The following is an 8,610-nucleotide window of genomic DNA, read 5'->3' as shown; positions in this document are numbered from 1 at the left end:
GTGTATACATCAAAACCTTTTGATTATTATATCAGAATGTAAAAACAACGTGGATTTTTTCTGCTTAAATAATTATACCAACCTTTCTGTGCTTAGAAATATAGAAGAATGTACAAAAATATCCAAAGATAAATCTCTATTTTTTTCGTCCAAAGATTTTAGATATCAAATCTGACAGAATTCATTAAGTTTCATTGAAATATATCGTTAGGTATTTCAGCAATGGTACGTTTAAAGAAAAACCTGCATTTAAATATTCAATGTTCTTTAAACGTTATAAACGGATGAGCCAACTAAACCTCGAATTACCAGAGACGTTTTCTCAATTAACTCAGCAAAGCAATATCCAAAAATATAACTATATATGGAACTCAGGTAAATCCAACCATAAATTGGTTTATGTGTGAAGCTGAAATTTAGTGATTCATCTCTGTCATGATTGATGAAATGATCTCAAGAGATCTTACGTCATAAGAACGAGGGACATTGGGAGCATTACTGAGTGGATGAAATTTTGGTACACAGCCAAATGTATGGAACACTAATTGTCAGCTCATCGACGGAAGAAGTTCATAGGTTATATCGCATTTTTACTTGCCATGATAAAAAATCCTTCACAGAAGTGGGGGATTATCTTTTAATTACGGATAAACTTCTGATAATGATTAAGTTAATTTATAATGTAACTATAATCGTTTCCAACATAAGTTCAGGTTGACGATTGCAAATGTTTTAGTAGCTGTTCGACCCTTATAAAGCTTGTATTCCATGTATGTATAAACGAGTACGTGCAACTATGAATGCACATGGTGTACTTAACACTTATTTTAAGCCAAAGTTTTTCTATTGTTGTTGAGTTCATCAGAATAATGATAAGCAAGGACAATGTAAGCGGCCTGATTTATCTTATCGTATGTCAACCTTCATGATAATAGCTCAAGATTTTGAGGAATAACTGCCACTACTGCACCACGACTACATTTCATAACGTTTCTGACAACAATTCTATATGTATATGTTTTATGAAGAATTTGCCTTATACCGCCTTGACGTTACTGAGAACTTGTCGAGATTTCATTATCATTACCGTTTTTGACAAGAAAACCTGAAGCGTTTTGGTGGGGTTTTGGTACTAGAGTTATTTTCAGGAAAATACGAAGTTTTAGACTTGGCAGGCAGAAACATATTCGGATTTTCCTAAAGTAGAAATGAAGGCCATTTCATTTCCAACCACGTAGTCAAAGATTAATAACCGTATTCAGTATATTCCTTACTTGGGACCATTTGAATTGAATTAGTATAATAAAAGTACAATTAACCAATGATATGGGACTTGTTCCAAATCAGTAGACATATGGTCTGTTCCCAGTTAGCTTAACGCTCTAATATATTGCTCAAGCGATGTATAGTAAAATTCAAATGTTTGTCGACACTATCTGACGTATGTGAGCTTTACTAACGCCATAAAATGGCAAGGTTTTAGTCAATGAAATTGTAGAATATTGAATTTGAATTTATATTAATACTGCCCGAGTCTAAAAATTAGATCACATCCCCGTGTTGAAGGATACGGAAGCTGTAACAATAAAAGAGGTTTTTCATGAACTTCAATTTGGTAAGACGTCTCAAAAAGTGCCAACAAAAATCTTCTGATGGACGGCTCCTTTAGGTATGTAAGCTGGAGGGAACATTAAGGTAACTAGATGAGTAATGGGTTAAAATGGAAACCAAAAAATGAGTAAGTCTGTGGCAAAAAAAAAGGAAAAAGTCTAGATATTCTGATAAAATGTGCCGCTAGAGTTGGTGGTTCCACCTAAGGATACACTGAATAGCTAATGGCAACTGTCACTTTTGCTTTATCAAAAGGCCAACAATGTTAGTGTGATCATGTGATACCACTGTTATGGTCACTAGTTTTGGAGGACAATAAGGAATATTCAATCTTAATGAGACCAGAATCGTATGTATAATGTGAGCAGAATACTATATAGATATAGAGATATACATATGTAGTATATATATATATATATATATATATATATATATATATATATATATATATGGGTGTGTTTATGTGTGTACATATATATGCATATATATATGTATGTATATACATAGCATATACATGTATATATATATATATATATATATATATATATATATATATATATATATATATATATATGTGTGTGTGTGTGTATGTATGTATGTATGTATGTATACATATAAATATATATATATATATATATATATATATATATATAAATATATATATATATACACATATATATATATATATATATATATATATATATATATATATATATATATATATACCGTAAGTGTTTGTGCAGTACACAACACCAAAATCAAATGAAGGATAAGTATGGTATGGAGAGCTTTTGTTAAACCAAATTAGATTATGAAAACAAAATGCTACTTTCTCTAAAAAGAAAAGTATTTCATATGAGGGTCCTACCAGTATTAACTTATGCATCAGTAACTTGGAGCCTTACTAAAGCTTTACAACATAAGCTAGTTACACGCAAAGAGCTATAGAAAAATTACCACAAGGATAACACTAGGAGACAAAAAAAAAGCAACACGGATACAAGAGAAAACTAAAGTAAACGATATTCTGACAATATATAAGAAAATGAAATGAACAAGAACAGTACATATAAGGAAAATGTAAAATAATAGATTAGAAAAGAAGCAGGGGAAGGAAGAGAAGACGATGGATAGATAAACTAAAAAAACTTTGCTGGTATAGACTAGCAAAGCAAGACCATAAACTGACGAGAGGTGAAGGATATGTCTGACGCCTTTGTCCTGCAGTGGACTAACAACAGCTAATTATATATATATATATATATATATATATATATATATATATATATATATATATATATATATATATATATATATACATATATATATAAATACATATATATACATATATATACAGTATATATGGGTGTTAAATATTATGAGTTAAATGGCAAGACCTGATTAGAATTGAAACTATAAGAGATTACCCGAGTGCCTTATGTCGATGAGATCATGGTGAGGGGTAGATGGAGATGGTTTGGGCATGCTCTTTGAACTCCCCAATAGAGATTAGTTCACCAAACGTTCAGCTGGGGTCTGCAAGGCACTAGAAGAGTTAGAAGACCCAGGTCTACTTGGCTGAGGACTATGAAACGTGAAGAAGGAGATGATGAATGAAGAAGTATTGAATTAAAAGCTCAAGATAGAGATGACCGGCGAAATCTAATCGAGGCTCGTTATGCCAATAGGCGTAGGAGGACATGATGAAAAAAAGAAAAAAAAAAATATATATATATATATATATATATATATATATATATATATATATATATATATATATATATATATATATATATATATATATATATATATATATATATATATATATATATATATATATATATATATATATATATATATATATATATATATATATAGATATATATATATATATGTAACTCTATATAGAGATATTTTATATATAAATATGTGTGTATGCTTGAACTGCGTGGAGTTCCTGGTATTAATAAAAATATCTCATATACAAATATCGCGTAGGTTGAAATAGAAATCCCTGATAACAAGTATCTGTGCGTTATCTCTGGTCCACCCAGGATTTGCTGTGATCGATGGCGTTGAAAAGAGTTTTTAATCTATTCATTGCTATGCTAAACACTTTGCTATCAAGAAGGCAAAGTTAAGCTTGGCTGCAAGACAAGATCTCTGTATTCCATTGGGTCTCCTGAAGCTATTAAAAGAAATTTCAAGTGGTTATACTGAAAGGTGAATTCGGGAGTTGGTGAGTTCATATCTATTTCGTTTTATAATTTGTACCTAACTTCATTTAGATACACTTATGTTCAACTTTATGTTAAGATAAATTATTACCTGTACCAGAGACGGTGTTACATATGCGAATGAAATATAACCGAAGTTGCATTTATATTCCGCCCAAGGCTATAATGGCCTCACCTGATGGGTAGCCCACGTTGTTTCTGATAGCTGACAATAGATGGAGACATCTGATAAAGTAAATGTGTTAATTTTTATATTTGTAAGAAATGATTTCATTTTCAATTGCATTTGAAAATTGAAAAGGAAAATTAACGCTTTCCTGATCTAGTGACAATGAAACAGACGCACAGGTCAATTTAATAAGAATAGAATTAGGGGGAAAATGTAGTCTTGTATCTTGTCATAGTGGAAATTACTCTACACTCCTTGTTAAAGGAGTAAGTTGTGGTTAAATTTTTTTTATTTCTAGAGTCACGTATCCCGGTTGGTTCTAAGTTACTACTATATCTATAGTAGCACTAATCATGAATATGATAATCTTGGATCAACGTTAAACCAAGAAATTCCTTCAATGTGCAACTGCAATATTTGTTATAATGATAATCTTACTCCAGCTTATGTAATGATAGTGGTGATAATATTGCTGTATGATTTGTTTGTCATAAGTGTTTCAGTGTTTCTTGGTCATTCAGTACTTGAGAGTCTTGTGTACCACTTTGATGTTATTGTTATTGTTGTTGTTTTAAGACTGCTAAATCTCTGAAGCATTTCAAGGTCTCAAATTCAATTATAATTTCTTCTAAATCTGATACTGTACTTGATTTACATATTTCTTTCACTCTTGATTCACTTCACATGTAACCAAAGATTACACATTTATCTTCCATTTTAACTGATAATGTCGCTATCGGTCAGATAAGGATAACTGTTTAAGCATTTCAATCTCATTCATGGTCTGCATTTCACATTATCTGATATGAAAATTTATATAAAACACACCTCGGAAATCATTTCTGAAAGAGAGAATGCTTATGATAAATAGTGAAGGGAAACAAACCGTATGATACGAAGACTCAGTAACGTGCCTACCTAGGCCACCTTGACACTTGCATGACACATGCACGATTTTCGTTTCCGCAATGTCGTATCGTGCGTGCGTCATGTCAGTGATTAAAGATTTCGCTCGGCGCGTGTAAAGGGTAACATGGCACGAAAATTTATGCGTGTCAAATTTTTTAACATCTCAAATTTCTGTCCCAAGTATCCCCGAAGCCTTCGCACACTCCATAAGTTGACTTTAATCATTGACACTACACATTGTTGCACGGCATTGTTGAAAGGGAAATCGTGCAAGTATCAAGTCATTAGAACGTGTCCTGTGGCATAATGTTGTCAATGGCATCGTATGTGTATATGTTCCCAAGGAGATTTCTCAAAAACCGGAAAACAACATTTGGTAGAACATGGTACAAATATCCATCACGTGAGCCTTTCGAAGTCATGGCCGAACGAATATATCAATCAAAATTCATCGGATGATTATTATTATTATTATTATTATTATTATTATTATTATTATTATTATTATTATTATTATTATTATTATTATTTGAGTTCAATCCCCATACGAAAAGCAGAATGATAAGTCCCCTAAATGGAAAGCATCTAAGTCCTGAACGTAAAAAGCAGCAGAAACATGGAATAACATGTAAAAGAGAATGAATATCGCTTTTTAGATGTCCTGATACGAACTCTAACGCACTTTCTTCACAGAAGATATATTTTATTTCATTTGAAGTCCACATCATATTATAAAACACATTCCGTATAATGAGATCACAGTCAAATTAGCAGATGTAAAAAAGATCATAAGGTTAATTAATTGATCAATCACTGCTTTTTCTAAAAAAAACATTGCCACATTATTTACGAAAGAATCCGAAGTCTCTGAGGAAATTATATGCGATAGTTTTCCACTATGAATAATAATAATAATAATAATAATAATAATAATAATAATAATAATAATAATAATAATAATAATAATAATAATAATAATAATAATAATAATAATAGCAAAATATCGCCACTCAACGTATAAAAAAGACAACATTTAACCAGAATATTGCAAAAACACATCTACTCTACTAGCATGCTAAGGTGCACACATTCAGGTTGAGCTCTTGGGGATCCTCATGTATTGAAAGCTTCCCGTTTGTGTGGGAGGATTCTAATCTTTCTTAATTTATTCCCTTTCGTCTGGGAGGATTCTCATCTGTCTTAATTGATTTCCATTTGTCTAGGAAGATTCTCATCTGTCTTAATTGATCCCCATTTTTCATGGAAGATTCTCATCAGTCTTGAAGGCATCCTGTTTGTCTGGGAAGATTCTCATCAGTCTTAATGGATTCCCATTTTTCATGGAAGATTCTCATCAGTCTTGAAGGCATCCTGTTTGTCTGGGAAGATTCTCATTAGTCTTAATGGATTCCCAATAGTCTGAGAGGATTCTAATCAACCTTAATGGATTCCCATCTGTCTGGGAGGTTTCATATCTGTCTTAATGATTCCCATTTGTCTGGAAGAATTCTCGTCTGTCTTAATTGATTCCCTTTTGTGTGGGAGGATTTTCATCTATCTTGATAGATTCCCGCTTGCCTGGGAGGATTTTCAACTGCCTTAATGGATTCCCATTTGTCTGAAAGGATTCCCATCTGTCTTAATGGATTCCTATTTCACTGGGAAGATTCTCATCTATCTTAATTGATTCCATATATCTCGGAGGATTCCCATCTGTATTCATGAATTCCTATTTCTCTGGGAGGATTTTCATATCTTAATGGATTCCCATCTGTGTGGGAGATTTTTATCAGTCTTAATGGATTCCCAGTTGTCTGAGGGGATTTTCATCTTTCTTAATGGATTCACAATTGTTAGGGAGGATTCTCATCTGTCTTAATGGATTACCATTTGTCTTGGAGGATTTTCATTTGTCCTAAGGGATTCCCTGTTGTCTGGGAGTAATCTCATCATCCTTAATGGATTTCCAATAATTTGGGAGGATTCCTATCTGTCTTAACAGGTTCCCAGTTTTCTGGGAGGATTCTCATCTGCGTTAATAGCTTTCCATTGGTTTGGGATGATTCCCATCTGTCCTAATTAATTCCCATTTATCTGGAAGGATTTTCATCTTTCTTAATTGATTCCCATTTCCATGGGAGTATTCTTATCTATCTTAATGGATTCCCATCTGTCTGGCAGGATTCTCATCTGCCTTAATAGATTTCCATTTGTTTGGGATAATTCCCATCTGTCTTAATGAATTCCCATTTATCTGGAAGGATTTTCATCTTTCTTGATTGATTCCTATTTACGTTGGACTATTCTTACCTATCTTAATGGATTTCTATCTGTCTGGGAGGATTCTCATCTGCCTCAGTGAATTTCCATTTATTTGGAAAGGATATCATATCTTAATGGATTCCCAGTTGTCTGGAAGGATTCTCATCTGCCTTAATAGATTTCCGTTTGTTTGGGAGGATTCCCATCTGTTTTATTGGATTCCCATTTATCTGGGATTATCCTCATCTTTCTTGATTCCCATTCGTGTGGGAGCTTTCTTATTTGTCTTAATTGATTCCCATTTGTCTGGGAGTAATTTCATTTGTCTTAATCGATTCCCATTTCTCTGGAAGGATTCTTATCTGTCTTAATGGAATCCCATTTGTCTGAGATTTTTCCTATCTCCCTTTATGGATTCCCATTTGTTTTTGGAGGACCCTTATATGTCTGAGAGAATTCTCTTCTGTCCTAATTGATTCTAATTTGGTTTAAAGGATTTCCATTTGTCTGGGAAGATTCTTATCAGTCTTAATGGATTCCTATTTATCGAGGAGGATACCCATCTGTCTTAATAGATTCCCATCTTTCTTTGAGGATTCTTATCAGTCTTAATGGATTCCTATTTGTCTGGGAGGAATATCATCTGTCTTTATAGATTCTCATCTGTCTGGGAGTATTTGCATCAGTCCTGGTGGATTCCCATTCGTCTGGGAGCATTCATATCTGCCTTAATTGGTTCCTATTTGTCTTGATTTCCTTTTGTCTGGGAGGGTTCTTATCTGTATTAATGGATTCTCATTTGTCTGGGAGGATTCTCATCTGTCTTAACTGATTCCCATTTGTCTAGGAGGCTTCTCATATATCTTGATGGATTCCCATTTGTTTGAGAGAAATCTCGTCTGTCTTCATGATTCCAATTTGTTTGAGAGGATTTTCATCTTCTTAATGGATTCCCATTTTTTGGAAGAATTTTCTCTTCAGTCTCAATGGACTTCAATCTGTCTCAGAGTATTCTCGTCAGTCTTAAAGGATTCCCATATATCTGGGAGGATTTATATCTGTCATAATGGATTCCCAGATATCTGGGATGATTCTCATCTGCCTCAGTGGATTCCCATTTGTCAGGGAGGATTCTCATTTGTCTTAATTGCTTACCTTTTGTCTGGGAAGATTCTCATCTATCCTATTGGATTTCCATTTGCCTTCAGAATTCTCAACTATCCTAATGGATTCCCTTGGTTTTAAAGGGTTTTCATCTGTATTAATGGATTCCCAGTTGTCTGGGAGCATTCTCATCTGTCTTAATGGATTCCTATTTCTCTGAGAGGATTCTCATCCGTCTTAATAGATTCCTATCTGTCTGAGTAGAGTTCCATATCTCTTAATAGATTTCCATTTGTCTGGGAGGATCCTCATCTGTCT

General features: G+C 33.1%; 1 protein-coding gene across 5 annotated transcripts in view; it reads left to right on the top strand.

Annotated features, from left to right (window-relative positions):
- LOC137635386 (uncharacterized) overlaps positions 1-8,610 on the top strand; it is a 77,541-nt gene that overhangs the window by 23,583 nt on the left and 45,348 nt on the right. The window contains exon 1 of one of the 5 annotated variants that reach the window (XM_068367857.1): positions 1,920-1,960. The exons of 2 other annotated variants lie outside the window; for them this stretch is intronic. The gene's annotated coding sequence lies outside the window, so the exon portion shown is untranslated. Of the gene's footprint in view, positions 1-1,919; positions 1,961-3,692; positions 3,851-8,610 lie in introns of those variants that run through there. 2 more of the 5 variants (XM_068367855.1, XM_068367860.1) reach the window with 2 other exon arrangements.

Source organism: Palaemon carinicauda, unplaced genomic scaffold (assembly GCF_036898095.1).
Source record: "Palaemon carinicauda isolate YSFRI2023 unplaced genomic scaffold, ASM3689809v2 scaffold12, whole genome shotgun sequence".
NCBI lineage: Eukaryota > Metazoa > Arthropoda > Malacostraca > Decapoda > Palaemonidae > Palaemon > Palaemon carinicauda.
The sequence above is the reverse complement of the archived record's forward strand: the minus strand, read 5'-3'. Positions and strand labels throughout refer to the sequence as shown.